We start from the raw sequence: 16,243 nt of genomic DNA, 5'->3' as shown, positions 1-16,243 counted from the left end.
ATCTTATGTGAACAAGATATGATAAGTATGTTTATATGAATAAATGTGATTGGGTGAGAAATGATAGAAATTATATGAAAACATGACATATGTGACATGTGAATTATATGGAAATGATCTACGGGTAAATGAACTACGTGACTATGTGATCATATGAAAAGAAACTATGTGATACGTGATATGTGAAAGGGAATTACAAGTGTATGTGTATATTTGAAATGAAATAAATGATAACGCCCATGTTATGTGTCATGAGAGCTAGGGGTATAGTTGGCATGCCAAGAGTCGAGGGTTTATTCGGTTCTTTAGGACATATGTATATCCTTTGGAACCTGTGTGAAGTCTTGAAAGACACATACTTGATCCATAGTATATATATGATCTTAAGGAATTCTACGTGGTCCTTAGGGACATCATTCTACGGGCACTACGGTGCAATTCTACGGGCACTACGGTGCAATTCTACGGGGCACTTCGGTGCATTTATACGAGCTGTGGTGACAGCATAGTGCACAACCTCTATAGACTCACATATCGATAGTTCTCACATATGTACATGGGCTAATCCAGAGATATGAACAAATATAAGTTAGTGGTATGATAAATGCTATAGAAATGATATGATGTTGTATGTGTATAGAGTTTGATTGAAATAGTATGTGATTATATGATAAACTGTTAATGATTGATTATGTGTATGTATGTATTTACTACAATTAATCTGATATGAATTTATACGATATGAAAAAGACATGAAATTGCTATAACATGATAGAACAGAACATGCATGTATCAATATATGTTTTAGAGTGCATTATAAGTGGTTATGCCTCACTAAGTCTTCGACTTAGCGTGTGATTGTTTCACACGTAGGTTTCGAGAAGAGTAAGGAGTGTTGCGGAGCAAGACAGGTCAGTTTTCCTTACCAAAAGATCAGATCAGAAATATTTGACAAAGTATGTTTTTGGTTATGTATAAAGTGTTGGCATGTAATAAGTCATTAAGTACGAGCACTCTGATAAAGTCTGTATTTTGTTTTTAAATAAAGTTTTAAATTTCCCGGGATTTTTCTTGAGAGTCAAGGTTTTAAAAGTCAATGTGACACTTCGGACTCGTATCCGGGTCGGATACGGGTTGGGGGTGTTACATTTGAAGTTAGTCAAAGTTCACAATGTTGTTCATGTGTTGATGCTTAGAAAATATCGATTGGATCTTTCACATGTCATTGCATCAGAGGAAATTGAGATTTGAATATATTTGATTTATGAAGAAAAGCCAATACGGATCTTGGTTCAATAAATCAAAGAACTGTGTAGCAAGACGATTTCTTTGATAAAAGTGATCTAACAAAATTATAAAGTCGAGGACATTTATTGTAAAAGAGAGGATGATATGAAGATGTGTAAAGTCGATAAATTCATATCAAGTTAAAGATTTTGACTAAAGAAGTTCAAAATCTAATGATTAGCATGAGCTTCGCAAAATCCTCAAATTAAGGAGGAAAAATTGGAATTCAATAAGTTGGCAAGACCAGAAGAAGTCTATAATTAAGGCGTGGGCACGTCTTACTAGTCCGAATAACCCTAAAGTAGGGTTATGAGCTTTCAAGGGAAAAAGGAAGTTAGGGTTTTCATAGAAAGTTTTAAAATTCGAGGACGAATTTTATTAAGGAGGGGAGAATTGTAATACCCCAAAAATTTAGATAATGACCAAAATGTAAATTTTGGAAGTTTGATGGCCAAAGTATAAAACTTGGGAAAAGTTTGAGGAATTAAGGGATAAATTTCCTAAAAATAATTTTGTTCCATGAATGGATGGTTTACTCTTGAGAGTGGAATTTTATAGAAATCATATTTTTGGATTTGGAATTTTAGTAAAGAAAAACTAGAAAGGGTTAAAGCCGATAAGGAATCGGTAATTCGGATCGAGTTGGAATTTTACAAAAATTTGAAGGATGTTATAAAATAATTGGAAATATTATTTTAATATTTTGGATCAGATAAATTTGGTATGGAAATATGCAATTTTTTAGATTTTATCGAAACAGAAGAATTTAGTGACTGAAATGCAAGTTTTGAAATTTCATTGGAAAATTCAAAAATTTAAAGTCAAAATATTTCATCTTTGACTTTGAATTATGATAAGGATGAGTTGTCATGGTTTTATGGTAAATAGGAAGATTCATTAAGAGTGATTTGGTCATATCACAATTAAATGAATATAATATTCATTTATAGTGGAATATAGAGTAAAATAAGATGAATGCACCCAAACTTGCTATCTTCTTCTCCAAATCAGCCGTGGGTTCTCTCTCAAGGTAAGGAAAAGATTCAACTCAAATTTCAAGTAATTTACTTAGGATTTGGAGTAAGTTGCAAATAGAAAATTGTTATTCGTGAAAAACTTTATCTTTTGGTACCAATATTGCATGGTAATCTTGTTGGTGTTCAAAGATCCCAAATTTAAGGGTTTGTGTTCATATAAGGGATCATGAAATTAATGATGGATTTTGATGTTTGTGAGGTAGTTGATTCATATTCTAGCATGAAAGATGATTAGAACATGTTTAATCTTTCTAGAATTTGTTCTTTAAATTTTGGCCATGAATGGTTTGAGTGAGAAAAATTATGAAAAAATTATATATGGGTTGGAAATGATGAAGGAAGTATTCTACAAGCCTTAGAAAAATTGGGGATCATTTCTTAAGTTTTGAAAAGTTGGGGATAAATTTGTAAATTTTGGAAAATTGATGAAGAGCCTAGGGATGAAGTTAAAAGAAACAGTTAGATTCTGAATTTGGCTGTAGGTTCGAAAATTCACCAGAACATATATAAAAATAATTTGGAGGTTATTTTTATCTATTGCGTTCATATATGGATCTAGTTTTGTTTAAAACAAACGGAGATCAATTTCAAGTTGTATACAAATAGATATGAATTGTTAAGCGAGGAAAGGTCAGAAAAATCGGACAGCAGAATTCTGTATAAAACAGATTCTGTTGATCAACTTTGAAAATTCACCATAAATTGTTCATAATGAATTAGAAGGAGTTATTTACATGGATAGATTTTTATTTGAGTCTAGTTTTCAATGGAAGAAACGGAATTAAATTCCAGTGTGTACATCAATACAGAATACTGATTCTTTAAAGGTACTGCAAGTTGTCTAAATTCTGGAAAATTGATGGGTGGTTGTGTAAGTGTTATATAATTGATGTACTATGCTGGAAATTGTTGTTAGGGAATTGAAATGAGTGTTAATTGTGAAATAATTTCAATGTTGGAATTATTGGTATTAAAGAATTTAAGTAGTAAAATGGTGAAAGACCATTTTGTGTAAATTAGACAAGTTGGTTCCAATGTTAAAAGGAATTCTAAGTATTATGGAGTTATTTTGAGATATGTTTATGTTAGTACAATACTAACATATATATCATTATGAATTTGTGATTTATACAGATTATGATTGATTTGTGATTGAAGCAAATCAATAGGGTTTATTGTGGAACAATAGTGAGGCTTATATTTTGGCAAAATTATAAAGTGTCAAGGTGAGTGCAATACATGCATGAAATTATACATGGATGTTTTATACATCATCAGGAAGACTTGCGATAAGTCGACCTTATTTATATCAGCATGATATATGTTATTTTTATAACTTCGACATGACATTGAAATGTCACAGTATGAAATTAAAATGCATTGATCATGAAAAATGTGATGTTTTACCATGAATGTTTTCGGGTATGAACTGCCCAATGTTAAATATTGATAATATACTTTGCCATTGATGGATTGAATAAAATAGACTATATGCCCAAGTAAATCATTGAGGGACAGGGTATAGTTGGCATGCCATAGAGTATAGCAGCTGTAGGTTTATAATAGCACTATAGTGTGTAAGGACACTAAGTGCAGGTTTATTATCCGGATTAGCACTATAACGTAAGCTTAGTGTAGGTGGTGGGCACGACCTTATGTGTATTGTCCGGATTAACACTATGGCGTAAGCTTAGTGCAGGTTTAGCACTACGGTGTAGGTATTTTACTCGAATACCCAGGGTCCTCAAGGTTTAATATGGGCTATGGGATATGGATTATGGTTTATTGGTTAATAAATGGTAACCAAGTAAAATAAGCTTACGAGCTTATGGAATAATGACAAGTATATTGATAAAATAAGCTTACGAGTTTATGAAATTTAAATGGTAAGTATTTTGATAAAATAAGCTTACGAGCTTATGGGATAAATGGTAAGAGATTTTATATTATTTTTGATCATGGTAAATATTGGTTATGCACATAAAATGATTTTATGGCATTTGGATTTTGGACATTGAAAATCATGCATGAATTGTATTGCACTGTTAAATGTTTTAATTGCCTCACTAAGTATATACTTAGCGTGTGATGATTTTCACGCGTAGGTAAAAAGCGAGTAATGGAATAAAGAGTTTACAGCTTCATCAAAGATCGAGAAGTATATTTCTATATCAGTAAGACATCCTAAGATGTAATGTAGATTTAATTAGTGGCATGTAATTATTATGTTTTATTTGTTTTTTTGAATTAAGTTGGAACAAAAAATGGAATTTTATGAACTTATGTTAAAGGGGTACCGATTCCCCTGCTACAGGTACCGATACCCCTACTGTTTACTATACACTGTTCACAGTACTATTCACTATTCATAAAAAATCTTTTGGATTAAATTTGTTATAATTAAATATTATTTATATGATATGATATTTTATAATATCAATTACTATTTTAAGAAAATAAATTTTAAATAACTTTTGAAATGTGAAATGGTTTTAGAAATTCGGATAACATCCATAATCTGTATAGGTATAATTATACGGGTTATGGGTGTTACAACAGCTATAGGGTGTAGCATCTCTATATTCTTTTTAATGTATTTGTATTAATTTCTATGACTTCTTCTTTTTATATGGTTTCTGTCATTGGAATTTATGAAGCCTTAGAACTAAGGTAGCGGAGTAGTGTTACCTAAGTTTAGGTTTTAACCCAAATGACTTTATTCCTTCTCGTAGCTTGCTATCGCTGACTAATGTATATCCTTCTCTTCATGTTCATTTTTTATTTAAATTTAGCCGGACTTACGTTTCTGTCTATATGCAGAGATTTTTACACAGGGATTTATTTGCGGATATTACTTCCCATTACAGATGTGCATATGAAGACTGCTTATAAAGACTATTCAACTATGTATTTATTTATTTATTTATACATGCATTGTATTTTATCTTTATTTTTAATTTTTTGATTGCCGGAGGTCTTTCACGGAAATTGCTCTCTACCTGGCGTAGGGGGCATCCTACTACCCTACCTCTCCCTTACCTCATTACATACGAGAATAGAGTTTTGTTATTGTTGTTGTAAACTACACAAGTCAGATCATAAGATAAATTTATAATTTTAATTTTAATTATATTATAAATTAAATTGGACATTTTAAACTTTACAATTCAATAAAAAATTACTAAATTATAAATTTAATTTTTAATAAAAATTATAATTATTGGTTAGATTAGAAAATTCTTAATTTAATCAGTGAATATATGATCATTGAATTATATGAAATCTATTATAATTAGGTGATAATTGATGTAGTTTATCTTATTTTATTTGTTGCTTGTGGAATCAATTTTGGCTTTAAATAGTTTGCTTGAATATAAAAAATGTGTATATATAAGCATAGGGTTAATAAATAATTATGATATGGGACCACTCACTTTGATCTTTTAATCTTCATTTAATTTAATATTATGTTGATAAATATATTTTTGGATAAATTATTCATCAAATCATTTCCGAGATCTAATCCCACATATTGTCCAAACTACTCCAATGCTAATTATTGAGATAATAAAATATTAAAATATTTTTTTATTTTGGTTCACTTTTTTGGTTTTTAGGATTTTATCATGACTAATTTAAATTAATTTATGTCGTATACATGATTTTGATAGGTGATTGAGTCTCCCAGTGAAAATTTTCTACTTACAGAAGAATTCGAATTCGAACATTACTTAAACGATATCAAACTACTTACTACTTAAATCAACTTTAGTTAAAACAGTTTCTTTTTGTTCAAGAATCTTGTTGACATAAAAACTCTTATTTATTTAACCATGTTTATCTTTCCAATTAATAATATATATTAAACTATAATATATATTAGTAATCATCTTCGAAAACGATAACAAGAAAAAAATTATTTATAAAAATGTGACATTAGAAAAAATAGTAAAAAAATAAAAAAAATATTATAATTGATGGGACGTGATGGAAATGATTTTAGGCTACTTTATTCAAGTTAATAGTAATAATTTATTATAATTTATTTACAGTCAATATTTTATTAGGTATTAATTTCTTTTTCTTTTGACACGCGAGATTCATGACATTTTAGAATTGAATAATATTTTTTATATGATATTTAAATTAATTAAAAATTTTCTCTTTTAGTAATATTTTTTATTATTTTAAAAAACGAAAATAATGTAAAAATAATGAAAACTACTCTATAATATTATAAATATATTTTATAATTTTAGATTGCATCTTATTTATTAAACTACTCTATAATATTATAAATATTATAATATTTTATAATATTATAAGATATATATATCTTATATGGTTAGAAAGTGAAAATACCAACCAATATGTAGTACCATAGTAGTATAAATAATTAAAATTAAATTTGTATAGAAACTTCGACTCATTTTTTTTTTAAAATTTAACCTTAGTCATAATATACGACTCGTCATCTTGAATAATTTGAATTTTTTTACTCGACTCGATCACCTCTATTAGATAGGTTTATCCAGCAAACCAATTTTTGGCTAATAATAATAGTAAAATAAGTCCATTTTCTTGATCCTGACTTAACGATTTGAAAATGTTGGATTAGGTGTTATTAGTTAATTTCAATTGACTTTTTTATTAAAAAAAAACTGTAATAACATTTTAGTTTCTTTTGTTTACAAATTTTATTAATTTCACTTACACTCTTTAGAAACTAACAAAAATTATCATCAATGAGTGATAGAATGAAAGTACGCAATACGCGTATATTATTTATACATATTGGTGCATCCATGGCCATACCAGGAATAAATCTGATATTACATAAAATGAGTGATAGAAGCTTGTATGTCCTCCGGTGTTCTCCCTTTTGTCTCTCGAACCAACTTGGCGACGAATGCGACAGCTAAGCCCGAGATTCAAAAACGAAATATGTTCCTGCAATGATGTTTGCTGATACATTTTAGTTCAGAAATGTAATGTTAATTTACTTTGTTGGAGAAGAAATGGTGGATGACCTGCTGAGCTCCAGTCCATCATAAAATTGAAACTGTAAGTAGTGATCCAAGCAGCTGACCAGTGGACTAAAGTCACCAGGCTTCCAGCTTGAGCTTTAACATTTATAGGAAATATCTGACCAAGAATATGCACCATGTTTTACTCAAATGAATCCCTTGCCTACGGCTATTGGGCCAAGCTTGATATGTAAGCAACGATGAAGATTTCGATTTCGGAATTGGCACATGCCTCTGACATTATTATAATCCACGGTATTCCTGCCAAGCCTATCGTGTAAGCCGTAGCACCGATCTGTGTTTGCAGTATTAACCAGTTTATACATGTAGTTTGGCTCATCCTAATCATGTATTAACCAATTTATAGTTGTGATATGCATGCATTCTACAAAGAACCATGTATTGTGTACTTGAGCCTTAAAGCAGAATGAGTCCCTGGAGAAAACTTGCTTCTGTGTGTTGCTCAGAGTTTCCAATAACCCTACAAGAGAATATAAGCACATATCATGAGGAAAAAGCGTTCCAAATTTCCTGGGGAAAAACTAAAAGATATGAAGCTAAAATCTACTCTGATAATAGCTGCTTCTTCAGAAATATCCGAGTCTCCCCTAAGACGCTTCAAGGAAGCTTCAAACTCTTTTTCTCGATCATATTGTCTGCAGAAGCCATTTACATCTTGCATTTACACTGTGTCAACTCAAAAGTAAAGAATCAAGTGCATGAATTCTCTTATATCTTTCTCTAGCATGTTACGGACTTAAAAAGCTTCTGAATACTATGGAGTTAGACTTACCAGCCATTTAGGGACTCTGGAATGAAAAAACAAGCCTATTATCTGTACTACACACGGGGATTGCACCTGAAGAACAGAATAGATAAAACACTATCTTTTGCTTTATCTAATAAAGAAAAAAGCAAAATACATACTGATCAAAGCCAGGGAGCTCCATGAAATGAAGGTTCCAATGTAAAACATAAGTATCTAATTAATGTTAAGTTGACAGATCACATAGTCAATTGATTCAAGTATATTTTACCATATTTGATGATGTAAAGGAACCCCGGAGACTTTTAGGTGTTATTTCAGCTATATAAAAAGGTACCTGTTTCATAATGTATATCAGCATAAAAACTACTTGAAGTTGAAAAATGAACAGCAAACCTTAGTACACTATCACATAACTAATCATGGCACCCCCGATTCCGATGGACAGCCTTCCAATGTCAAGCCACAAGGCATTCTTCCAGAAGGAAATAAACATAACCCTTTATTAGTCTTCTTAATAATTGGCCTATATGGGTGTACCTAGACCCGGCCTATGCGTTTCTACTAAGTCTAGTGGATCACATTCATGATTCTTAAAGACATTTTTCCGAAACTCTTATGAGATTAATTATAAAATCACATTATAAATACATTTATAAAAGGGTTTCGGAAAATTAAATTATTGGATTTTATAATGTTTACTCTTTTGCTATTTATGTTTGGTTTATCGTAATTGAGATTTTTTAGACATGTTTTAAAAATTAAATTTTTTAACTGTTTAGTTTTATATTCATGAGTTAGGTTCAAATAGTAGATCTACTGATTGTTAGTCTCGTCACGCTCTGCTACAGTTTTCGAACCTAATTCAGAATAACACTCTATTACTAATGGGTAACATAATTAATTTCTGAAACCATAAAATTTACGGGTCTTACGAGTGAATACTGACACACATGGTTTAACTGATCTAGAGGAGCTGGGTCGAGCAGTCGAACGGTCAGGAGAGTCTCTTGTACCTTCAAACATTAATAATTTATCAGTCCCAAGTCTTACTCAATCATTCAAAGCTGAAACTCTTAAGTACATAAGCATTTTTTAGGTTTGACTATCAATTTGGTGGCTTTCGAGTCTGAATTTGACCAAACGGATTACGGAATCGAAATCAGGACGTCGAAAAACATAAAGTACGACTTTTCAAAAATTCAAATTCTTGGTCAAAATCAAAGTCAACGGGTTTGACTGATGATTTGGAGACCTTCGGGTTCGAATTTGGCGAAACGGGCATCGGAAACGAATTCGACACGTTAAAAAATGTCAGAATAGGTATACTCGAACAAAATCAAAGGTCGTTTAATGTCCGGTTAAAGCCGGTCAAAGTTTTGGTCAAAGGTGCTCAATAGTCCACAACAATTATTACGAAAATAGCACTATTTTTAAAATAATTACCAAAATATCACCATTTTAAAAATAATTATCAAAATATCACCGGGTCGGGTCGGACCGGTTCGACCGGTCAACATATAACACCCCCCAATTCGAATCTTCCCCACGCGTAGGGGTTGCGCGTGGGGGCGCCTGAGGCCTCCTCCGGTCTCCAAAAATTCCTGAAAAAAATTCCAAAAATTCTTTTAAGCGATTTTGAGTCACTTACCAGCCTCGGTTCAAATTTTTGAACGGTGGAGAGCTCGATTTCAACTCGGCCGAATCTTTGACCGCTTCACCTCCCACACGCGCCGCCACCTACGGAGACAAGGAGGACACCATCGGACTCGGAAAGAAACAAGGAACACGATGGTACGAGAGCTGTCGAAAACCGATCAACGATCGGAGATGAATTTAAGATTTTCTCGGTGGTGGTGCTAAAAAAACATCGAGACTTTGACTCAAAATTCACGTCGTTTGGCAGCGTTTCGCTATAATTGGTTTACTGGGTTTTGTTCATGGGTTGAAGATGAACACGACAGTGGTTTCAATTTTACGATTGGAGCTCGAACGGCGTCGGAATGGAGTTTGAAAGTAAAGGTACAGGAGGAAGAAAGTTTAAGCAAATTAAGCATGTGTTTTCTGATTTCAATCAGAAAACACGCTTATAATACAAGCCTGCCGACACTCATTGGAGGAATTCAGGACTTGGTCCCTGAATTTCCTTCAACTTCTAAAATAGCCTATAAGTTTTGAAAACTTTTAATTTAGTCACCAAATTTCACCTAATTTCACCAATATAAATATATATTTTTTCTCTTTTTTCCTGGATGTTACAATTCTCCCCCTCTACAAGAAATTTCGTCCTCGAAATTTACCTTATAAGAATAGTTAAGGAAATTGAGCCTCTATTGACTCCAATGTCTCCCAAGTAGCTTCAGAGGGACCTCGATTACTCCATTGAACTTTTACCATTGGGATACGCCTATTCCGAAGAACTCTCTCATCTCTTTTTAAGATCTGAACGGGCTCCTCCTTATATGACAAATCAGGTCTCAATTCTACCTCTTCAACCTGAATGATGTGACCTAGATCTGGACGGTATCGCCTCAACATTGATACATGAAAGACATCATGAATATGACTGAGCTCAGGAGGTAACTTAAGCTGATATGCAACAGGTCCTACCCTCTTCAAAATACGAAATGATCCAATAAATCTTGGACTTAATTTACCCTTACACCCAAATTTTAATACTTTCTTCCACGATGATACTTTTAAAAAGATCTGATCTCCAATCTCAAACTGAAAATCTTTCCTCCTTTGATCTGTATAAGACTTCTGTTTATCAAATTCCTCTTTCAGACGGTCACGAATCAATCTGATTGTGTCCTCCGTCTCGTGTACTAATTCAGGTCCCAACGTCTTCCTTTCATGCAACTCAGTCCAACAAATCGGGGTGCGATATTTACGCCCATAAAGTGCTTCGTAGGGTGCCATACGAATGATGGTCTGATAACTGTTATTGTAAGCAAATTCAGCCAACGGCAAAAAGTTTTCCCAGCTACCACAGAAATCAGTTACGCAACCCCGCAACATATCCTCCAAAATTTGAATCACTCTCTCAGATTGATCATCAGTTTGTGGGTGGAAGGACGTACTAAAATACAATCTGGTTCCCAAAGCCGTATATAGCGCCTTCCAAAATCTCGAAGTAAATCTTGGATATCGATATGAAATAATAGACAATGGAACACCATGCAATCTGACAATCTCCGAAATATACAATCTCGCCAGCTTGTCCAAAGTATAATTTTCCCGCACAGGAATGAAGTGAGCTGACTTTGTAAGTCTGTCAACAATCACCCAGACTAAATCCTTTTTCGAAGGAGTCATAGGTAAGCCGGTAACAAAATCCATAGTAATTCGCTCCCATTTACATTCAGGAATCTTGATAGGCTGTAACAAACCTGATGGATGTTGATGTTCCGCTTTAACTTGCTGACAAGTCAAACACCTAGCCACAAAATCCGAGATGTCCTTCTTCATGCCGACCCAATGATACCTCTCTCTCAAATTCCGGTACATCTTATCTCCACCGGGGTGCATAGCATATGGACTACTGTGAGCCTCATTGAGAATAATCTGCCTCAACTCAGCATCATCAGGTACACAATATCGACCCTTAAAGCATAAAATTGCATCCTGATCAAGGGCGTAATCTAAGCTTGTCCCCTATTCTACTTGCTCAAAGATGGATAGAAAGGAGCTATCAAGGGGATGCTTAACTTTAATTTCATCAACCAAAGTCGGCTTAACTTGTAATTCTGCTAACAACATGCCATCGTCATATAAATTCATTCTGGCCATTAAAGACCTCAACTCCGATACCGCCTTTCGACTCAAAGCATCCGCCACAATGTTAGCTTTACCAGGGTGATAATCAATCACACAATCATAATCCTTTAGAAGCTCTAGCCAGCGCCGTTGTCTCAAATTAAGCTCATTCTGGGTCAGAAGATACTTTAAGCTCTTATGATCAGTGAAAATGTAACACTTCTCTCCATAAAGATAGTGTCTCCAAATCTTCAGGGCAAAAATCACTGTTGTTAACTCCAAATCATGAGTAGGATAATTATACTCATGCAGTCACAGTTGACGTGACGCATAAGCCACTACCTTACCCTCATGCATTAGAACACAACCAAGTCCTGAATGTGAAGCATCACTATACACTGTAAAATCCTTCCCGGACTCTGGTTGAATCAACACTGGTGCTTGAGTCAAAATCACTTTTAATTTCTCAAAGCTCTCTTGTTGTGCCTCGCCCTAGTCAAACGGCACATTCTTCCTTAACAGCTTTGTCAAATGAGTAGCAAGGATCGAGAAGCCCTTGACAAAACGTCGATAATACCCAGCCAAACCCAAGAAACTATGGATCTCATAGACGTTCTTGGGTCGTTTTCAATTCACAATAGCCTCGATCTTGCTTGGATCAACCTGAATACCTCGCGCAGAAATAATATGCCCCAAAAATGACACTTCTTGAAGCCAAAACTCACACTTGCTTAGTTTGTCATATAGTCGATGCTCTCTCAAGGTCCACAGAACAATCTTCAAATGCTCGTCATGCTCTGTTTCCGTCCGAGAATAAACCCGAATATCATCAATAAAGACAACCACAAATAGATCCAAATATAGCCAAAACACACGATTCATCAAATCCATGAAAGTTGTGGGAGCGTTCGTCAAACCAAAAGGCATTACTAAAAATTCATAAAGACTATATCTAGTTCGAATGACCGTTTTTGCAACATCGGCCCCCTTAACTTTCAATTGATAATACCCCGAAAGAAGATCAATCTTAGAAAATACAATAGTTCCTCGTAACTGATCAAATAAGTCATCAATACTCGGTAATGGGTACTTATTCTTGATCGTCATCTTGTTCAACTTCCGATAGTCAATACATAACCTTAGCGACCCATCCTTCTTTTTCACAAACAAAACTGGAGCTCCCCAGTGTGAGGTACTATGCCGAATAAATCCTCGATCGAATAATTCTTGCAATTAGACCTTCAACTCCTTAAGTTCCTTTGGAGCCATACGATAAGGTGCCATAGAAATAGGTGAAGATCCCGGATAAGTCTCAATCTCGAACTCTACCTCTCTATCAGGAGGTAGCCCAGGCAACTCCTCCGGAAAAACATTAGGAAACTCGCTAACTGTATGAATCTCCTTGATCATGGACAAAGAACCTTTAGTGTTCAAAATACAGGCAATGAAAGTATCATATCCCTTCCTGATCATACGATCAATTTCCATAGCTGAAACAATATTGGAGAGATAGCCACGCCATTCACCAATTAACACAACAGTCCGACCATCTAAAGTCTTCAGAGTAGCTTGTTTGTATTTGCAATCCAGATTTACCTTGTGTTTATTCAATCAATCCATCCCAAGAATTAGATTGAGCTCCTCTAAAGGAAGCTCCATAAGATCAGCGAGAAAAAATTCTCCCTGAACCTCCAGAGGACAACGCCGAATTACCTTATTCACTAATAATGTCTGTCCTATTGGACTCGTAACCGTAATAGTATTATCAGCGTTCTCGATCGAAATCTGAAGGTTTCGAGATACTGAGCTCGATACATAGGAGTGGGTGGAGCCACTGTCCAGTAATGCAAAGTATGAAATATAATAAATAGTAAATGTACCTGCAATAACCTCAGGCTCATCTCTGTCATCCCGACGTCTAGTGGTGTAAACCAAAGCCGGTTGTCTAGCCTCAGAAACTGTTGGCCCTTTATTCTGCTGAGGTCGGGCTCTACTATCTGTCCTGGACGCTGATCCTCGAGCCCTTCCTTGATCACGATCTTTAATTGGGGTATGTATTGTAGTCTGAGAACGCACAGGAGTCTGGGTAGCGGTCTGCTCAGACGAAGCTAGCTGAGGACAATCCCTCCGAAAATGACCACTAGATCCACAATGAAAACATGCTCTGGTCTTCCTATAACACTCTTCTGTGTGTCATTTACCACAAAAGTCACAATGAGGCACTTGAAATGGAACCGAAGAACCACCTCTACTAACAGCTGAAGGTGAAGATGCTGCAGGCCTGAAGCGTGTATTGCTCCTCTGAGGGGCTGAAGTACGAGTCCTCTTACCGGACTGTGCGGATGATTCAGTAGGACAAAAAGATTTCCTAGATCGCTCCTGATCAACACGCTCTCTATCATAAGCTAAAGCCTCCATCTCCTCAGCATCATTGGCTCTGCTCACCAGCACATCAAAAATCTCATCTTGAAGGGCAACCACCTGCCTACGTAGCTCGTATCTGAGTCCGAGGGTAAATTTACGGCATCGATCTCTCTCGGTAGGCACCAGACTGATTCCATACTTTAACAATTTCAAGAACTCTATCTCATACTTTGAAACAATCATGTCACCCTGAACCAAGTCCTGAAATTATTGTCGTCTCTGAACTAAGTAACGCTCACCCAAGAATTGACTCCTAAAGTGCTCCTTAAAGAAATCTAACGTCAAACGATCGTTCGGAACACTACTAACCACTGACTCCCACCAGGTGTGTGCATTGTCATCTAACATCGCTACTGCTCCCAATATCTCTTAGTTGGGTCCAAACCCAACTGATCCATACGTCTCTCAGTATCCTGGAGCCAATCTTCTGCTTCAGTAGGAACTCCACCAAACTGTCCTCCAAAAGTTCTGACTCCATTGGCGATCAGAGTCTGAGAAATAGGCACCTCGTATCCAACAACAGCAGCTCTAACCGCTCCTTGAATTAACTGTAGAAACTGCATACCAAAATTCTCATCAAATGCAACTCTGGTAGAATCTGACTCACTATCGGTTGCTCCCCTGATCGGTGTAGTCATACCAATACCAGCGACATGAGGTGGGGTCGTAAGAGCAGGATCACCTGTCGCGGGTGGGGGTTTACTCGAATCTCGTCGATCAGGTCTGCAAATCTAGCTATTCACCCTCGTCCTCGGCTAGTTCGACGTCCACGTCTAGCACTCATTTTGGTAGATCTCTAGTTTACTACAGAAGATAAAACTTAGGGTTAGATAAGTACTTGGAGTCTCGAACACAATTAAAATCGTAAAAACTTTGAGACATGACTTCAACAACTTGTTTTGTAAAATATTTCAAAATCATATTTTCAATTTGGACTCATACACAGTCCGAGGTTTTAAAAACCAAAAGCTCTTATACCAATTAAATGTAACCCCCTAGACCCGACCTATGCGTTTCGACTAAGTCTAGTGGATCACATTCATGATTCTTAAATACATTTTTCCAAAACTCTTATTCGATCAATTATAAAATCACATTATAAATACATTTATAAAATGATATAATATATTACGATAAAACCTAACTCATGAATATAAAACTAAACAGTTAAAAAATTTAATTTTTAAAACATGTCTAAAAAAATCCCAATTACGATAAACCAAACATAAATAGCAAAAGAGTAAACATTATAAAATCCAATACTTTAAAATAAGGCCCATGTTATCAAAATAAAGTCAACTCGAAAGATAAAACATTACAATAAGATATACTTTAAGAGATATGTTGATCCTCCAAGTGCTCGATCAAGGGTATCTAACCAACAATATCTGAAAGGGAAAAACATTTTCGAAAAGTGAGCTAGGCTCAATGTGTCCCAACATTACTATAAATCATGATAGGTACACTAAACAAATCATAGTACAGTAAATCTCATAAAATTATACTGCAGTAAATCTCATAAAAGAGTTACCCTAAGGGAACATCTTAGAGCCTGAGAGCCTACCCAAGATAGATTTTGGGGTCGTGGGGCCTACCTAAAAACATATCTTAGAGCCGCAGGGCCTACCCGAGAATGATCTCAGGGCCGCAGAGCCTACCTAAGAGTCACATTATGTCCGTAAAATTTTCCAGCTTGATCAGAGCTGTACTTTATAAATTCGTATTCCAAAAATTCAATTGCACCGTGACATAAATTCCATAAATCCATAAACATGGTAATCATATACCATTTCAAAACAAAAATCAGATAGCAATCATAATTCATAAACCATCACATTAAATCGGTGCATCAATAAAACAATAACCATAGAATTCAGTGTACCACATATTAAAAAAAACAAATAAAACAGTTCAGTAATAAATAGAGAACACACCTCGATAAT

At 34.7% G+C, this 16,243-nt stretch overlaps 1 long non-coding RNA gene across 1 annotated transcript in view; it reads right to left on the bottom strand.

The window, feature by feature from the left end:
• Window positions 1-7,169: 7,169 nt before the first annotated feature.
• The window catches only part of LOC120167289, a 60,661-nt gene continuing 51,587 nt past the window's right edge, over window positions 7,170-16,243 (bottom strand). The window contains exons 2-3 of the long non-coding RNA XR_005520031.1: window positions 7,355-7,469; window positions 7,170-7,274 (exon numbers count right to left, since the gene is read on the bottom strand). This is a non-coding gene — a long non-coding RNA (uncharacterized LOC120167289). The remainder of the gene's footprint in view (window positions 7,275-7,354; window positions 7,470-16,243) is intronic.

Source organism: Hibiscus syriacus, unplaced genomic scaffold, assembly GCF_006381635.1.
Source record: "Hibiscus syriacus cultivar Baekdansim isolate YM2019G1 unplaced genomic scaffold, ASM638163v2 tig00111671_pilon, whole genome shotgun sequence".
Taxonomy (NCBI): Eukaryota; Viridiplantae; Streptophyta; class Magnoliopsida; order Malvales; family Malvaceae; genus Hibiscus; species Hibiscus syriacus.
Note: the sequence above shows the minus strand (reverse complement) of the source record. Positions and strands in the feature narration are given on the sequence as shown.